We start from the raw sequence: 19,598 nt of genomic DNA, 5'->3' as shown, positions 1-19,598 counted from the left end.
TTAACTTTCTTTTGATATTTTCTCCTATGGGTTGAATTTATTATTAAACTAAAGTCACCTACAAGAGGTCATGAACTGTTGCCTCCTCTTTCCTATGTTTTAGAAAAATCTTGCTTCTCAAGTGGTGAGAAGTCCCCATCACTTTGATTTGGATAATCTTGTATTTATTGTAAGAGCTCTTCTTTTCAAACAAAGCCTTATAGGTAGTAGATCACATAAAACTGTGATTAATATTAATAAAATATTACATAAATATACAGTTCTGTGGTAGTCAGCAGGATTTGGCAAGGGAATACATTAAATATGGGACACATAATCTCTAAGATTATTTTATGGTAATTACACAAAAAGTCGAATACAAAGGAATGCAAGAAATTAATCTCATACTAGAAGCCCAAAGGATTCAGCTGAGGGCCTGGATCCCAGCAGTGTCCCACACAAGCCCAGTTAAAGAATTAAGAGTCCAAGGCAGTGTCCCCCTGGAGTCCAGCCAGTGGCCTGGAGCCCACAGCAATGTCTCCCGCTTGTCCGTACTGAGGATCTGCACCCGGAAGGCCCGAAGGCCAGTGATGGAAGCCAGAAAACCTGTGCTGGTGAGGTGAAGAGTTTGTGCCACCAGGCTGAGGGATCCACGCTGGAGCCGGGACGCGATGCTCACAGTGGAGATCGGAGCTCCCCTGATGAAAGCAGCAGCCGTTGCCAGCGACAGTGAGGTCCTGAGCTCCTCCTTCGATGAGAACAGCCACGTTCACGTCAGGAAAACCATTGGCAGCGAGCTTCTCCTAGAAAATCAACACAAGATATTCCCCTTCAGTTCTCTTTTTATGGCTATTGGAAGCAATCTTCAGGTGGATCCTCCATGCCCAGACCACGCTGATTCAGTTCAGCTCGCTGATGAAAGTTAACCTTTAGTCCATGTACTACATATATTAATTTTAAATCACATGTTCAAAGCCATAGTTTCTATTAGACTTTTGCTGTACCAAGAAAAGGGTAACATATGTACTTTCTCTTACTTTTCTTCCTAAAAGTTTCAGCTTGTATTAAGTTATAAAGTATATTATAATGTTTCTGCTTATATAAGTGAAAGCTCAGGGCCTCTTTGTACTTCAGTAATAACAACTTAACAATACCATTGTAGTAAATGTTTAGGTAATACTTAAACAAGTTCAATCAGCTCCACCAGTTCGATTTCTATGGCTTCTCCTTTCCTAGATTCGTTCGTTCAGTTTTGGATTGAAGGATTTTATTGTCAATTCTTTTCAAAAAAAAGAGATGCACAGAGGCTTTCGAATCCCTGCACTTTAAATCACCTGCCTCTTAGCTCTTTATGCCTGTGTACAAAAGCCATGGAAAATTCTTTGGTGAAACTTTTTTCCTCCCCTAAAAAAATTTGTGTAGCTTACTCTGGAATCTTGTGCTCTTGAGTACTGCACATATGGATAACTTTAAGTTTTTCCTATTGACCTGTTTTAAATTTTTCCCATATATTTCTTTCTTTTTTACTAAAATTAAATAACTTTCTCACACTGTATCTTGGCTTCCTTTTTTTCTGAGGATTCATGTTCTCCTTTTCAAGAATATTTTCCCTAAGACATTTTCATTGCTATCTGTTATATTTGTTCTACGTTTCTTTTAACTGATTGTGGTTTCTAATTTATTTGCCATAATGATCTGATCTCTGTCATTATTTTTCTCTCCTTGTAAATCTTGTTTCATGTGAATTCTTTTGCTAATCTTTGTTGTGTTCATTTTACTACATCAAATAATATTTTGTTTCTGCATTAGTTTATGTTTCCTTCTTAAATTCTGCCAAAACTTTTTCTTTCCATTTTAAAAAGTATTTTGACTGTAGTTCCTTCATCCTTGAATTCTTTTATCTCTTTGAGCTGTTGCGTTTAAAGTAAATTTCATCATCTACAATTTATTTAAGAATATGGAATATTTCTTTACAAGATATACCTTTTGTATCCATGAATAAATCCTTTCATAGTGGATATTTTAATTCCTTATGTGCCTTTCTGCCCCTTTCCTTATGTTCTTTGCTTCCTTTACTTTATTGCTTTCCAGTTAGGTAATACCCAGTGGAGACCACTGTACATATTTCAAACAGTAGATAACAGTGTTTGTGTATTAGAAGGGCAAAGGGAAGAAGGGCCAAAAGGATGGTAGCCCTGATGCACAGAGACCCACAACAGAGGAAGCCACCCTAGCCACAGGTCTGGAGAAGCACACAGGAGAACACAGCGTCACATGGAGCACACAACTGTGCCTACCCCTCTGCCAGTGGAACAGCTCTGCCCTTTCCACGACTGTAGTCCCCCTGCCCTGCCAGTGCAGCTCCTACAAATACCTTTGCTTCATGAGGACCAGTTACCTTAATGGAATTTTATTCAGTCATAAAGAAGAATGAATTCACCCCATCTGTAGGAAAAAGGAAAGCAGAGAACATTACATTATTTGAAATGAGCTAGGCTCAAGTATTGCATGTTCTGTGGCTGGGTGTTCCTTGGTGCCATGTTTGTCTCACAAGTGCAAGGTCCTGGATTGGGTCCCAGTACTAAAAAAAAAAAAAAAAAAAAAAAAAAAAATACAACGAGGGAAATGGCTTCTTTCTTCTTGTTTTTTTTTTTTTACCTTCTGTCCGTACCTCCTATAGGAAGATCCTAACGGAAACCCAACAGACAAGTGAGTCTGTGAAACGTAATTTATGGATTTTCATTCCTGGAAAATACAAGATCGAGTTTGGAAGGGCCAAGTATGGTTGAGATCCAAGGACCAAAATAGCAAATGCATAATCCTCACGCTGTTCTCAGATGATTAACGCCTATGTTGGAGCATAATGTGGCAGGAGAGGCCACGCGAGTGTGTATTACAGCTCTGAGCCAGGATCTCGCAATTCTTCTGTTTAAAAATATTTTCACCCAAACTACTGTTTCCTTTTCTCCTATGTTTCCCTTTTTCTTTTTCTTTTTTTTCCCCCTCTAAAAATGTCAGTGTATCTCAATTAGAATCACTTAACTCACAAGCACTTGTTGTTGGAATTTAGTGGTAACTCCCTTTTCCTCCCTTTTCCGTTTCCTTCTACTAAAACAGTGTTAAGGGAGCAGGAAAAGCTACAGGTCACCAAATATCTGTAACCCCTGATGTCCCCCCAGTTGGAATGGAAGCTGTGTGGAGACCAGACCATTAGCAGAAGTGTACGAGTCACTTTCCCTAGGAGACTCACTTCAGAAGGCAAAAATGAAATTGAAAAGGAGTTCTCTGAGGTGAAGCAAACTTTTATAAGGAAAGTAAAAAGCTAATTCCCTTATAATTCAGGGTTTTCCGGTGTTAACTGCCTTAACTGTTCAGAGACCACAGTTCAGAGACTGACTGTTCAGAGAAAATGGTAAGTCAGGCCCCACGTGTCATCTCTTCTGGGACCATCATTTTTCTGTTCTGAGTTCCAACTGGGTTTTACAGAAATAGCTTTCATGTCTCTTCCAGGTCACTCATATACTTAGATTTAATTTTTCTAATACATAGATTCTTATGTAGACTTTTAAAGTAATCTTAGGAAAATATTTTTCTTGCTGTAGATTTGAGGAAAAAAAAAAACTATCAACTCTTAGTATCTCCCTTCATTCACATTCTAATTTAATGGTACAGTGGTAGGTGTTAGCAACTATGCTTTTCGTGTTGGGTTCTGGAATGCGAGCTACCTCCATGTGTTACTGAAAACATCATTTTCTCCATTTTTGTTTTATTTCTTTTTAGGAAGATTTTTAGTGGGTATAAAAGACAATTTTTCCTCCACCATTTATAATTCTCTTCTTTCAGTACTAAGCATGTTGTACGATGTATACTGGAGGTCTTATCTGCCTTCGTGCCTTTCTTGTTCTTTTCCCTTGACCCATCCCTGAAATAAATCCACACCATAATAGACTGAATAAACATTCAAGTGTCATTCAACCAAAAGTCACAATGAAATCATGCATAAAAGAAGGGTGTGAAGTTGTTTGAGCAAGTGAAAAAAAAATGAATTTAAGAAAGTGGGTAAAATATATTTTTGATATTTTAAAAATTTTCCAATCTTAACAGCGTTCTAGTCCATAAACTTTTTGATATGGTCCCTGTTCAGAGGTTAGGACTGTGTATTTCTTCCACTCCAGCCCCAGGTCCCTTTCTTGTGTGAACATTCATCAGGCATCCTTTCAAAAATATACAGAGAGAGAAATAGAGGGTGCAAGTTGTCTAAGGGCAACATAACTACAAATAGAACTATGAATAGGTAAGAGTTGTCTAAGTTACATGCTTCACTAGATTGAGTGAGTCTACTTAATCTTGTAATTCTAAAAAAGTACTGAAATGACAGTATGTAAAATATGAACTAGATAATAAGAAAATAATCACTGAAAAAAGGAGAGAAATTAGAACACTACTATCTTTGAAGTGGGGGGGTGCCTATCATGGGGAGCGATTTTCCCCTGATCACCTCAGTTAGTAGAATGTAGCTCGCATACAAAGTATGGGATTGAAGATGTGACTTGTACCATCACCATCTTCGTAAGGTGCAGGCTTTCCTTTTTATTACATGTTTGTTTGGGAGTCAAACTCGGAGTTTCACACCAAAGCTTACATTACTGTTTAGAGAATGAATAAAAGAATCATTGTTTTAGGAACACACTAAAACACATATCCTCAAATGCACATTTCCTAAACAAAAGCATACTACTATTTGCTGAAATAATTACTAGTTCAAGTTGGGTGGTCTTAAGCTTTTTATGTAGAAGTTCCAAGCAACTCTGACTCTGTACATCAAATAACATTTGGTGTGGGCATATACACACATAGATGGATAACTAATTAACATTATATATGAAGCCACAATGGCGTGCATTCCTTTGTAATGAAAGGCACAATTCACTGTTTTAAAAAGGAACAAAAATAAACAAACACAATAAAGACATTTATCCCTAAGTTTAACTTCTTTGTATAATTTGACTAAAGTCCAAGACTGCTTTTGTTTTGTTCCTAAATGCCCATGGGCTTCTTGAATAAAGTTAATAACAGTTTTTGAAAATGTGGTTAAGTTCCTTTATGATAATATGTAATGTAAGAAAGTATCAAATCGAGCTTGCGCTGTTATATTCATGAACAGATAATGAAAATATTTCTTCTAACTTTGGTGGGTTAATGAATTTGTTTCTAAAAAATAACTAAGATGCATTCTAAGTTAACGATATTAGCTTGCCTGAGAAGAAGAATTGAGAAGGGATGGTAAAATGAGTCACTTCCATAGATGTTAAGAGACAATTTTCTTTCACATCCTTGCCTTTCATATACCGTTCAAATGTCTGGAAGACAGCCTAGAAAACTCAACCCTAAGTGTTTCAACTTCTTTCAATAGAATGTCTTGTTGATTAGCTTTTTAATTGATTTTACAACCCTAAAATTTATGAAAGAAGTAATATATATATGTATATATCAAATCAATTAAATCTTGGATATATATAGAAATATTTCCCAGGTCAATTGGTTTTTCTATGACTTGTTAGCATCTTGAGACTGTTCAACAAATGGGTCTGTACAATGAACTGGTCTCCACTTGCTAATTGACTTATTTGATGGAAGCATATTTCTCTTCCTGGCAAATGTATTACAGTCTATCAAAAAATATTTTTGAGTCTAGCAAAGCACTGACCTCCCTGGACATCAGCCACTTTGCAATAACAAATGCAACAGGGGAACATGGATAGAATCACATATTTGATCCATTAATGTTGAAAGGAACCTTGGAGATTTTGGGTTCAACCCATTCATTTTACATAAAAGGAAACTGAAGCCTTAAGAGAAGTGGCTTGCCAAAGTTTGCACAAATACTTATAAACTGGACCAGGACCAAGCTCAAGTTTTGGACTCCACATCTTGTAATCTTTCTTCCAGCTGGTGAACATAGCAAGAAAAGGAAGACCACTTGTGCAACCTTTGGTTTTATACAGTTGGTTAAAGATAGGTTTACAGCCTCTTTGTCAGTTGAGAGAACAAACTTCTGTGATCAAAATTAACACTAAAACAAAAAAAAAGACTGGTGATTTTTGAAGATATCATAGATATTACAAAACAGGAACATAATTTCATATAATTATAATTCAGATTTCTGTATGACTATTGTTTAATCCCCAGTCTCTTCAAATCATGGCTTCCAGTGTTATAGATCGAAACAATAATAAGGTATAACTGTTTAAACAATTGTAAACCCTTTCATAAATATATCTCAACATGATAAATTTTCAGTTTTTGGATTGAACATCAGAGATATTATACACATTTTATCAACTTCATTACATCAGCAGGATATTCAGGTGACTGCAGAATGTGACATATATGCTATTAATATAAAAATGAGATTTTAACTTCTAGTGTCTTGTTATACGTGTGGGCACAATGAGCTTCACAGAGAACAGTTGTCTAATATTTATGACTACAATCTATATGTCCTGCTTCCTCAGCTTTGGATACAAAGCAAGGTCTTACTTCATACAATATCATAATTAAAAGAGCTTAGGCACCTTCCGAGATGCCTGTCGAGCCTTTCCTGTGATGCAGTCAGCAGTTACCAGAAGATGCTGATAAAGTCCTCATCACTGTCAGTATGTGTAAAAAAAAAGAACAATCTACTCTATTCGGCGGAGGTGCCCAGCAGTTACTCATGGTAATGTTGCTACTGCATGGCATTGCTGCAGGAATCCACAGCTACAGCAGTCTTCACATTCTGGCCACTGTCCGACCATACTTGTACAGGAATTGGTGCAGTGATCTTTATCCTCTCCTGAAAGATGTAATGTCACCTGATTAGTTTGCCTAGCAGCACTAAGACTAAAAGAACAGCAAAGCTTTCTTCAACTAAAAATAAAAACCAAAACAACAAATGCTTTGCGACCGAGGGAAATGACACGGTCACACTCCCTGACCATAATGTGTCAGTGAGCACTCTTTTTAGGTACAGGTGGCAGAGATTCTTACCCTAGAGCAAAATACGACTCAAATTCTTCAACTTGCAGAACTAAGCCGCCAATATGAGGGCCCTTTCTGCTTACTTTCTGCTTACTCTTCAGGAGGTCATCATGGCTGGAGAATGTGAGGTCTTGATTCCAGGCTCAGAACATTCCTGCATTTCCTCATTATGTGCGATTGTTTTTTTCCCAAGTACCAGGGATTGAACTCAGAACCTTGTGCTTGCAAGGCAGGCAGCAGAACCACTGAGCTAAATCCTCAGCCCTGTGCATTTTCTCATTAAAGTCAGACTTTGGAGTGAAACACCAACCATCAACCACTTGCCTCCTTCCTCCCTCTCACGCACATATCACTAATTCTTTCTTCGCTCTAGGTGACTCAGAGATGTCATTCCACGTTCCTCCCTTCTCCCTCTCACCGTACTTTCTTTCTTTGTGCCTATTGGGTATTCACAACTGTATTAAACACAATATGTTGATTAATTTTTCATCTCCCCACCCTATTTCCCCCACCATCTACATATCAATTTGCATGTTCTTTCTGGCAGAAAGAGGTGGATTCAAGAACTTTCCAAGCAAAGTCTTCTCTATGGTGCTTTAATGTCTACCTCACTCTAGAATTATGTGTGGTTTCCGTATTTAAAAGCAATTTTGCTATTCTCTTAAAAAAGAAAATATATGTCACCCAAAATATCAGGTCCTGGGCTATACAAACAACAGAAAATACTTTATCTGATAGTTTACCCCGCATAGACCTGTAAAATTAGTTGTTGGAAAAAATAGCAAGAATTCACAAATATGCTTATCTCTGGTGCTTCCTTGGAAATAAAATGGGCAAGAGCTGTTGGCATAACTACCCTTACGACTATCCTGTCAACACTAAGCTCTATTCTTTACTCATTCACAATTTTTATTGAGAACCCACTAAGTGCTTGACTTTACAATGTTCCTTGAGAGTACAAAGATAGAAAGACATGCTCCAATCCCGAAAGATCTCACAGCCTAGCTAAAAACAGACATGTCAATATGCATCACTAGTTACAAACAAACCATTTCAGGAGCAAGGAGGTGACACTTGCAGTGTGGTGGGCTTTTACAAATAGAAGTAGTGGAGAAGAAGATAGCAGCATTAGCAAATGCAGAGAGACAGGCCAGTCTGGACACAGAACATGTAAGTTATTCGTTTACTCTTTTTGAAATAAGACTGGAGAAGGAGTAACCAAATAAATTTGAAAAGAAAAATACGAACCACATCTTTACAGCTTTGTATACCATTCAAGTTTGAGTTTTATTCCACAGACCAGTGATTCATAAATGAATAAAGGCTCCAGGGAGAAAAAAGGAGAATCACATAGTAACCCTTTTCCAAATACACATGGTTACCATATGTGTTTTCAAAAATGTCTCAGATGATTGATACAGCATCTCCTCCTTTCCAACTGATTTGAAAAATCACTGCTATGGATTATCAGTAGCCACTGAAGAATTCTGAGCAAGGAAATGAATAAAGAGTTTTGCCTAATATCTAGATGTGTATGGTTTCCACGGACACAGCTCACTGCCCACCTTGCAACCAATCCCCAGGACAGATTCGGTCCAACCACATTAAACCCAAAAACTTCAAGTATTTTGTGGAAAATTTCACAGGGAAGTACAGAAAAGAATTCTCTCCATGTAATAGAAATTTGATAAACTTTTCACCTCAGATATCTCTGTTCCTTTGCATGGCTGTTTTCCCCTTCTTCCACTTTCTACTTTAGTTCCTCCTCCTCGACCTTCCTGAGCTCTTTAATATTTTAGACCTCACTTGCACACACTCCTTTGAAAAGCGAAATCCCAGAAGCCAAATATATTTTTCTTCAATCTGTTCCCTCACTCTCACTTCTCTCTTCAAGTTGTTTACTTGCTTACTCAAACCTCTTTAAAAAAGGAGCTCAAAATGGTGGAATTTTTCTTTATCCTTCATTCATTTTATAAATACATCTTGCAGGGCCAGGGATTTAGCTCAGTGGATCCACTGCCTGCCTCGCAAGCACAAGATCTGCGTTCTATCCCCGTACCAAAAAATAAAAATTAAATAAACAAATCAATAAATACATCTTGTCTGCCTACCTTAACTCATAGCTGCTAATCTAATCGTCTTCCTGTCACTCTCTAAGCCAGAAAAGCGTCTTCACATCAATGAAAGATAATCATGAAAGGACACAATTAACATTTTTTTTCAATTATGAAAGCACTATACTGTGAGCTTCTGGAAAAGCTTTATCCAAAGAATGGTCTTGGCATAGATAGATAGATAGATAGATAGATAGATAGATAGATAGATAGATATCAAACTTGGGTCCCTGTGCTTGGGAGGCAGGCTACAGAACCACTGGGTTAAATCCCCAGCTCTCACATATATGTTTCTAAATGAAAATGTTGAGACTTCTTTCTAACAATTTTCTTACTTTCCAGCCTAGAGAAGAGAAATGAAATGAATATCATTTTTGCCCTATAATTTTGTCACACAAATAACAGACTTCCCCTCTAATTATATACAGGCTTACTGTGACTTAAAAAATTAATTCCTTTCTACATGTAGAAGGATGTATCAAATTAAAGAAGCAAATTTCATTTTGTAATTCTTATAATTATTCTACATCCCCAAAGCATAATAACTTTGTAAATGTTCCAAAGCAAAGGTATCTATCTAACTGTGTCTTCTTTTGCTATGCATAGGTGGTTGAAATTCTCCTCATGCCTGTTTCACATGTTGCCCTACCATTTTTGAAACTAATTTGGTGAGCCTTGGAGTCAGACATAGGGAGAAATTGCATTTACTCTGAACCGTTTCCTGCTGAAATTGTTTAGCCCTCCAACGATAAGAAATTACAGGAGAACATTGGATTACTCTCTACTCAAAGTTGAAGTTTGTGTTGGGAATGTTTTCCTCAGAAATGTATCAATCTGAAGAATTTCACAATAGTGTATTTTATTTATTTAAGTCACAGAATTAAATAATTAGTCCAAACCTATCCTTAAGACAAAGCACACATTTTAAAAACTCCCTCAGATATGGATTATTTCAGTGGAGTTGTCTGGTGTTTTATTGTTTGTTTGTTTGTTTTTCATGTTATGTAATTGTTTAAAGATAGCAGTTTTGAATAATAGCACATAGCTCAGAAAATTTGATTATTTAAAAGTAAATTTTTATGCTAGTTATTTTGTTTTTGTAACTATTGTTAAAATATAGAAAATGAAGATATTTTAAAGCATACATTTTGACATTAAGCAAAGAAAAGCATTAGAAAAGAAACTAAACATTTTCATTAATACAATTTAGAATCACTTGCAGACTTTCTCCCTCATTTGGTGTTTGAGTGTATATGCTGAGAGCTGAGAAGTTATTTTAAATTCATTTTAAAGCAAAAACCTAATGGGCCATGTAAATTGCTTTATTAAGTACTATAAACTTTTATCTATGAAATATACACATAATATATGTATGATTTTCAGATTTAGAAAATAAAAGCACAGGAAACCAGTTAAATTTCAGATAAACAACATACAGTTTGTAGTCTAAGTACATGCCATGAAACATTTGGGGCATACTTACACTAAAAAGTAGGAGCTAAGTCGAGAGGTTCCATTTGACCCAGCCATCCCTCCACTGGGTATCTTTCCAAAAGATTTAAAAGAATCATACCACAGAGATATATGAGCACCAATGTTTATAGCGGCACAGTTTGTAATAGCTAAAACTTGGAAACAGCCCATCTGCCCATCTGTTGGAAACTGGACAAAGAAGATGTGTTTTTTTCCATAAATGGAATACTACTCAGCCATAAAGAATGAGAAATTAGAGCCATTCATAGGAAAATGGATATATATTGAGGATATACTCCTAAGTGAAATAAATAAGTCACACATGTGTAAATACCAAATAGTTTCTCTGGTGTGAAAAACTATGATACTACACAAGATCCTAATGGGATAATTAAGAGTGTGAAATAGGAAGAAAAGGGCTAAAGGTGTAGGGAAAGTAGGAAGGGTAGGGTAAAGGAAATAAGGGAAAAGAAAAAATATGAGAAAATGAAAAAAAATGGAAATAAAGAGTTTGTAAATGGGGAAGGGAGGAGGGGGTGAAGGGAGGGCAAGGACAAGGGGAAAAAATGAGAACCAAGACCTGTCATGTGAAGGTATAGTATCCCAGTAATGAATGTAACTGTATTATAGACCTAGATTGTACCAATAAACTCAATAAAAAGAAAAAAAAATTGTTATCGCCTGTATTGTTTCTGGCAATTCTAAGTACATGCCAGCCAGAAGAATAAAACATTTTAGGGGAAAAAAAATTGGAAAAATGAAAACCTTATGCTGATGTTTGCTGAGTCACTTAGAAATTAAGAATCCATTCTGCTAAGATCCTTTCATAAGGTGTTGGTGATTAATTTAAAAGTTTGGACCTGGAAATCCAACTGTTTTCATGGTTCATGGATTTTGAGCAACCAGGACACAATAGACTTCTGTACACGTTTTCAACCCAAAGCACTGACTAACAGAAAATCTGGTGAGTCTGACCTCCTGCTCTTCACTCTCTGTTATGGTTAAGCGTAGCCACATGTGTCTCTGAGTGTCACTGAAAACAGTTCTATTTAAACGGTGACGTTAACTACTTTCAAAGCTCACCTCCACTTTACCCACTGTCCCTTGTACGTCAGGTCAGTCTTTGTTCTGTCCCTCAGTCCATCCGCTTTGCTTCTGTCTCCTGTGCTATCTTCCCTAACTTGCCCGATGACGAGTCACACAGGTGAGTTAAGGCCCTCATTTCATCAAGCCATTCTCAATTACTCCTCTCAACAATGATTTTCTCTTGTTTATGTTTCTAGCGCTTTATCATACAATCAAATAGAGATTGAAAACTTGTGACGACACAAATACGCTGACCAGGCTGCACACACGAACAAGAACACACTACAGGTACAGAGAGCTGATATCTCTCCTCTTTCTCTACCAACTGGGTGGTTCGCAGGGAGACTATCTGTGAGGTATCCATGAGCCTTGACCAAATCAAGAAGGAAGAGGGCCAGTGACAATGTTAGAGTGGACTCCTGTTGGGGTTCTTTGTGGAATATTTTAAAATAATTTCAATTCTTACTTGACTTTGGAGAGTATTTTTTTTATTATTATTTTCACCATACCACTTCAAGGTTACACCAAATGCAGATCTAAACAGAAACCCAATGGTGCATTAATGACACAACTAGTTCAGTAAAATAAAGCAGAAAAAATGAGGAAGGACTTCATACTCATGTATAAAGGATCCTGAGTTATTTGGTGGATGAAATGGGGAACATAATACATCATTATTTAAAAGTAAATCCAAATGCCTCTGTTTAAAGAACAAACTCTGAAGTCTAATAGTTAAAGCTCTGAAGGAGCCAACTCAGATTGACCTTTAAAACTGTATCTATCTTCAGGTACATCTGAATATTCTTCTCCATACCAATTAGCCTATCATTATTCAAAAAACGCATGCGTCTTCCTCCATATTTTGCCATGGTTTGATACCCTAAGTGCATATAAGTGCATACCTGGACACACACACAAACACACACTTTCACTCACACTCAAGAGTTTCTTTATTCAGGCCCAACTGAAATCCTCTCTTTGAATCACAGAAGTTAGTAATAAGAAGTAGTCGATTAAAGCAAAGTTTCAACAATTAATATCAGAACCCCTCTTAGGAAAGGACTTAAGAAAATATCCAAACAAGCTGCTTGGTAATGGAAGATAAAACTCAGTCAGCATGGGTTAAGAAAATAGCAAAAGATAAAATCTTACTTGCTCCATAGGGACATTCCTTTGAGGTGGTTTCCCTTTCCCGAGTCTTGTGTACTCCTTGCTTGTGCTCCAGAGTCTACTAGGCTGCTTTTAGCGTAACATCCATCAACAGTGTCCCAACAGTCGGTCGACTGAACCACCACGGTCCTGAGTAGACAGCAGGACAGGCACTCTGGGGGCAGGACTATGGGATGGTGTCTGGTATTCCTATAGTACCTATGCATGGCAGGTGCTTGAAGGACACTGGATGAAAAAATGTTCAAAGAACCCCAGTGGGAGTGCGTATAGATTTTGTAATTGTCCTTACTAGAATACAGGAGGATCACTAATTCCTTGCAACCAGAACAGTAACTTGAACACATTAGCACAGCATAGACGCTTACCCAATATACTTCCTTAAATAGTTCACATGTGAGACAGATGGCTTATTACCAACCCAAACCTCATCACAAAGGAGAGTTAATGACCTCAGTTGGCATAAATAGGTCATTAAGGTAAACTAACTTTGAATCACTAAGGTTGTTAGTAATCAGACTGAGGCCTCTATGAAACTGTACCTGGGGCAAAAGGATGCTAAAGATGTCACCAAGTTGGCCTTCAGGTAGCAGAGGGATAACCAGATGTAGACTGTGCTCTGAACTTTAAGTGACTCTAGAGACCCACAGAGATCAGTGACAGTCAGACAGAAAGTCAAGAGTACTGAGACAAATATTCCCTCATCTCTTTAAGATTTTCATCAAAGCAGCCAGAGTCACAGTCCTGCTAAGTGAATATGATAATCACTCCTAGTGGTCTGTAAATAATAAAAGCAGTCAACGTTAAGTAGTTTTTAAAAATTTCAGTCAGTCTGTTCACGCTTTTGGGGCTTCATATTTTTCTGTCTTTCATTTCTAAAATTATTCATTCATTCATTCAGGCAATGGGTACTGACTGACTACTACGTTTTAAGCACCAAGTGCTAGAAATACGATGGGGAACAATACACGCTGGGTTTTTTCCTCATTATGCCTCCAGCCTAACAGGAAAGACAGACACTGGGCAAGTAGTTGACAATGTGATGAAAAATTCCGAAGGGACAGTAAAAAAGATGTGGAGACTGAGAGTAGTGTGATCTAGACTTACACCTAAGTTTAGTTTTAGAAGAAGGAAGTAAAATGAAGAACAATGGGAAACTTGGGATGTTCAACTATGATAAGTAGAGAAGAAGTTAAGCTAAATAGGCACTGCATTCCTGTCCTAAAGTTTTTGGAGTCAAACAACAAGAGAACTTGTGACCCCCATATGGATAATTTAGACTCCAAATGCTCAGGAGCAAGGGAATAAGTAGGTTTAGGACACCAAATCCATATTTTTTTTTAAAGTTAGACTCAATAAGGTTGCATGATTAGCACCCAAGATTACTTGGTCATAAACAGCAGAGCTAGGACTCAAATCCAGAGTTAAGAACTCTGAAAGAATTCTCTCTGTACCTCTAACTTCAACTATCCAACAAACAGGAAGAGCAAGTGACCTTTCCAATACTATCTTGATTTTTATCTCACAATATATTTTTCCTGCTTTTGTAAGAGAGCTGACATGTTTGTAAGTTTTCAGAGTCTTTCAAATGGAGGTGAGTTTATTACAAAAAAATCAAGCCAAGGGACTTTGAAATGAAGAAGGAAGGAAGGCCCATGTATAAAAACTGGCTGGTGAGAAGAGCAATCCCACTTCCAGCAGAGACCAGGAACTCCAATCCTCTGGCATTCTCCCATCCTCCACGAGCAGCAGAGGCACAGGGAGGTGACACAGAGGAGAAGTGAAAGATGTCAATTCCCTTGTTGTTTGTTAAAATGGTTTGATGTTCTTTGATATAGAAGCCTAGTCTTTGTGACTCAAAACCATTGCCCGAGGCAAGTTTCCTGGCACCTTCCCCTCCATTCCCGGGCTTCCTGTTCTGCTTGGAGATTCTAGCGCACATGAGCCTGCACCAAAGATGACAGGCAGTTCTCTGGCTGGCCTGGGTCACCACTCAACTCCCAGCGTGGACCAGCGCGGCCCTACACAGGCCCCTTGGTCACTGGCTACTTAACTCTTCACCCTGGATGACCTCCCTTTGTGATCCAGACTCTGCTTCCTAACATCAAAAGGAGGCAAAGCATCACCAGTTAAAGAAGCGACTTTCTTCACCTCTCTTAGTACCAGAGGTGACATCCGGCCTTCTTTGCGCAGTGGGGAAATGGAGGGATCTTTTGTTTCTTGGTTAATGTTTAACCTTTCCCTAACATCTCTTCCTTAACTGAGTGTCAACATTTCCTCTTTGATCTTTTCGCTTCCTTTTTTAAGAGGAACCCAGCTTCTGCCCACCCAATTCCCATCCTTTTTTCAGTGGTGCTAAGCTGTTAGCCTTAAAAGCCATTCCTTGCAACACTGGCACCTCTTCAGCAGTGTGCCCCTGAGACTGCCAGCATTACGCTTGTCGCCTTCCTGATTAACACCTCCAGCATTCATTCCCAGCTTTAAGTACTCTTGAGAGCTTTGTTCCAGGGAAAGAGTTATGCTTTTGTGAAATTTCTCCCTAAAGTACACTTTACTGGCCATCTTTCACCACATTTCATTTAACAGCAAACATTATTGATCCAATAGAAATTCAGATGAGAAAATCATATGAAACCTCCACATTGAACATTTTCAGGAACTAACTAAATTATTTCAAACCATAAAGCATTACCTGTTACACCGAAGCAAAACTGTATAAAAACTGGACGTTCATTGACTACTACTTGTTTTTTCACCAAGTGTTTTCACAGACATCATTTTATAACCCTGTGAAGCAGACAGGCTAGAAAAGAGGAGGAGGCTAAGATGGAAAACAGTTGCGTGACTTACCACGTCCCAGGCTGAAACTCCCATGTCAGTTATGAAACGGCTGAAAAATGGCAAAGCCAATTGGTGAACAGCTGCTGCCTTTAGAGTCCTAATTACTGTCCCCACCTACTGCCCTGGCCCCTCCTTTGAAAGCCCCACCCTTCCATAGAGCCTGGTGCGGCCAGCCGCATGTGCAGTGTTTTGTCCAACAGTTTGTTCTGACTGTCAACATGCCGTATGGATTTACCATTAAATGTCCAATACTATGCCAGGACTATCTGAAGCTCTATTTTTACTTTCTTTGCAGGTTAAATAAGCACAAGTTAGACACATGGTGTGAATTCCAGCTGAGAAGTCCATATAAATGTAAACCTAAAATTAGGAATTTTCGAGCGTCTTTTTCCCTATTTTCACCACGCGGAAGATCAGGATGGATGCTTAGGCACAGAGTCTCTGCCATGAGTTTTTTGTTTGTTTGTTTCTTCAAAATGTGTTATGCCTCGGGTGTCTAAGTTTTATGCAATATCTGCCTTGTTTTCTACTTCATCTGGGCCCTTTCTCTTGTGACTCCTGTTCCTATGTTATCAGGACAAAGCCAGCTGTTGATGCTACCCTGCAGCATGTGCCAGACCTAGCGCTTCCTAATCCGTCTGGACTTGGACATTCCTGGCCCCTGATCATTTCCTTCTCTCTACTGCCGAAGCCATGCTTTTAATAAAATTTAATATTTAACCCAGAATGTTTTAAGTATTTGATACAGAAAGAGGCTTCCCTGAATATTTAGTCTTCTTTAATACCAGAAACAGAAGTCTCTGACCCGTGATTTGTTGTTTCATTCTTTCCTGGCTGCCAGACATACCATACACAGATCTCAGGGAAAAATGAACTTGCAGAACTGGCATAGAAAAGTGTGGTCACATTTCACTGCAGAGCATGGAAATGGATTTCGGGGTGCACAGAGGCAGGCAGGCGGCAGTGAGGTCCATGAAACTGCCATCCAGAGAAGATGGAGCAACCCTAAGGGCAGACAACAGGTCTAAGCAAAAAGCAAGTTTTATACATTTATTAACTAAGATATTTTTCCTCAGAAGAAGAGAGCTTTTTAAAAAGGTTAGGACAGCAGCTGCTGCTGTGGGAATTTCAGTAAAAGCGCACTACGGCAAGTTGGGGGTGGGGTGGGGTGGTTGGTGGGCTTCAGGCCAAAAATGATTGGGAACAGAGAGTATATGGAGGGAAAACGTACTTATTTAATTTAGGAAAATAGGGACAGTTTGATTTTTTCCCCTTCGTGCCAGGGAATACATGTTCCCTCCGGGGCCAAAACAAAGCTGTTCCCTTACCTTCCAGACAGATTTATTGTCAGCCAAAGGGAAAGACCCACATCCAGCTGCAAGGTAGTCTACTTGCCTGCCTGTGAGGAGGCTTGTGCAGAATGTCATGTTCTTTACAAGGGGGGAAACTCTCTCAAGAACAGAAAGGCGATGAGATGAGGAAACCAACTCAGACAACGAAAGACGTGAGAGACGTGGGGAAAGACAAATGCTCGGGAACAACAGGGACGCAACGGCACCAAAATAATTCAGTGTACTCTGAATAGTCCTCAGGACTGCTTCACGCTAGACGCCTCTGGAACATAAGGAAAAAAGGCTCTTAACGGCAGAGCCAGCACCGTCTGTGACAGGAAGAACTCTGGTGAATCAGGAGAGAGAAACTCACAACAAATGCGTCCGTCCAGAAATATTTACTGAGCTCGTACAATATGCCGGCCAATGTCCTGCAGTGAACAAAAAACAAATTACAGAAGATGTTAAGTCGTATGTTTGCATACGCACATCTTTGATGATTGCGGTTTGTTTTTCTCCCCTTCTACTTCACCATTTTCCCTTCTGGGCTTTCCCAGGCCTTCTGCCCTTCCCTATCCTGGATGTGCACAAGCCCTTGTGGATTCTCTGGCCAAAAACAGTGGTGACGGAGGGACCCCCTCACCGTCCCTGTGGCTGCAAGGAGAAGAAAGGAAGCCCCTTCCCGCTCACAGGGGCGACCCCGTGCCTGCTCGCTCTCATTCTCCCCCCGAAGATGATTCAGGATAAGGATCCCGGCACATTATCTCATTAAGCCTCCTGACACTAAATGAAGAAGGCAGCTGAAAAATAGCTCTCCATTTCACAGGAGAGAAGTCTGCGGCATGCAGAGGTGAAATAACTTCTCTAAATCAAACAGCCTGCGATCGGGTCCGGGACAAGGACAGAGATCTTTAAAATTCATGTCACATTCTCCATCCCTTACATCGCACTGACTTTAGATTAAGTTTGAAGAATTCTGACAAAAAAAAAAAAAAAAAACGATATACAGAGAGGAAAATATAAACATTAAACAGGACTGCGATTTTAGAAGATTGCTGAATTTCAGATGTCAACACTAATTCTCCATTTCAGAAAGTCAGTCTTTCACTTAGAAATAAATGTTTTTTTGTAGAATTAATACTTGCTTTCCCTGATTAGATACAGTTGTAAGGCTATATTTTAAAATGTTTACCTTTTGGAGACTTCTTTTTCTCCCAGTATTCATGAGACATCAACGTAAAAACCTCCCAGAAATGGTTTCACAATGTTATGTTGCTATCTGGGGCTGTAAAACCCAAAGCTGGAAAAGAAAATGCATGCAGGAAAAAGCAGAGGGAAACACATTTGTAAATAACCTGGAAACCCCAAGGAAAGAGATCGAGCTGAAACTGAATATCCAGCTGTGTAAACACATTGAGATACTTTTTAAAAATCTCAAGTCGCCGGTATTCACAGGACCCGGCCACAGCCAAAATCACACACTTCACATTAATTCTTCTGCAGCTCCCCATCCTTTCCACCCCGCATTAGTCTAAACCGTCTGCTTCAGATGGAACCACTCAAATTCCATGAATGTTTTTGTTTAATCAAGTGAACACTGTAAACTGTTTTTCTTGGTCATACACTCTTCTCTTAAATAAAAATAAGATTTTTCAAGATGAAAGATTGAGGTGCAGGTGCTAAATATTTACAAATACCCCCAGACATCTGAATTATGAGCAGAGAAGTGGAGGCTTCCTTTGCCCCCCTGTGTGAAACAGTACTAAATTCTACCATTTGAAGGAGAAATGCTTTTATATCAGAAAATAAAATAAGATGACGGGAAACATCACAGAAGAGTCTTTAATTCACTAAGAGCCTCTAACAGGTCTAGCCACATGTTGAAATCCTTACCAACTAAATAAATGAATGACAGGCAGGAGCCACTCAGCTCCTGCCTTTGGGGTGGGGGTTAATTTAAACCTTTATCACGAACTTCATAATGTTGGTGGAAACACGGACTTCAGTGGAACTGATTGTGAACAAGCTCACATCTGAGTTTGAACAGAAGTGACGGCTCCAAAGAATCCACACCTCTCTCACCCATCGTCCAAGGTTGGTCTGCACGGGAGGGCCAAATAGACACTAATCCATCAGTCCAGGAGAGTCATGTTTGAAATTGCAAAAAACATATTTTAGACATCAGTTGGTTACCTTAGACCTTCACTACTGATCCTACATATAATCGGTGACACAGTACTGATTCACCAGAACGCTTTCTTTTACTTGTTTCGGGTGGAAGACTTCCTAACTCATGATCCATTCAGTCCATCCTGGCATATTAAAAAAAATGTACTTAGTAAAATGATCAGGCCAGGGATTTAGCTCAGTGGTTCTGCCACCTGTCTTGCAAGTGCAAGGTCCCCAGTTGGATCCCTGGCTGCAAAAAAAAAGATCATTTGCTTGAGCACCCAGATTTAAAACTGTAATATTTAGCAAACAGAACTGTATTATGCCTAGCTAAATTTGAATTTTAAATAAAATGCAAGTAATTTTTAGGGCTTTTCTTAAATATATGTGTACTAAAAATTTCAGTGTAAGTACATAT

The 19,598-nt window shown here is 38.7% G+C and overlaps 1 long non-coding RNA gene across 1 annotated transcript; it reads right to left on the bottom strand.

Annotated features, from left to right (window-relative positions):
• Positions 1-531: 531 nt before the first annotated feature.
• On the bottom strand, positions 532-18,266 carry LOC117284428. Its single transcript, XR_004515509.1, has 3 exons — positions 18,204-18,266; positions 17,385-17,442; positions 532-782 (listed from the first exon to the last, which is right to left on the bottom strand). It is a non-coding gene; the product is annotated as an uncharacterized LOC117284428 (long non-coding RNA).
• Positions 18,267-19,598: the final 1,332 nt, after the last annotated feature.

The sequence above is a fragment of the Fukomys damarensis genome, unplaced genomic scaffold (genome assembly GCF_012274545.1).
Source record: "Fukomys damarensis isolate Sample0158 unplaced genomic scaffold, DMR_v1.0_HiC HiC_scaffold_5, whole genome shotgun sequence".
NCBI lineage: Eukaryota > Metazoa > Chordata > Mammalia > Rodentia > Bathyergidae > Fukomys > Fukomys damarensis.
This window is presented reverse-complemented; position numbering and strand designations above follow the sequence as displayed.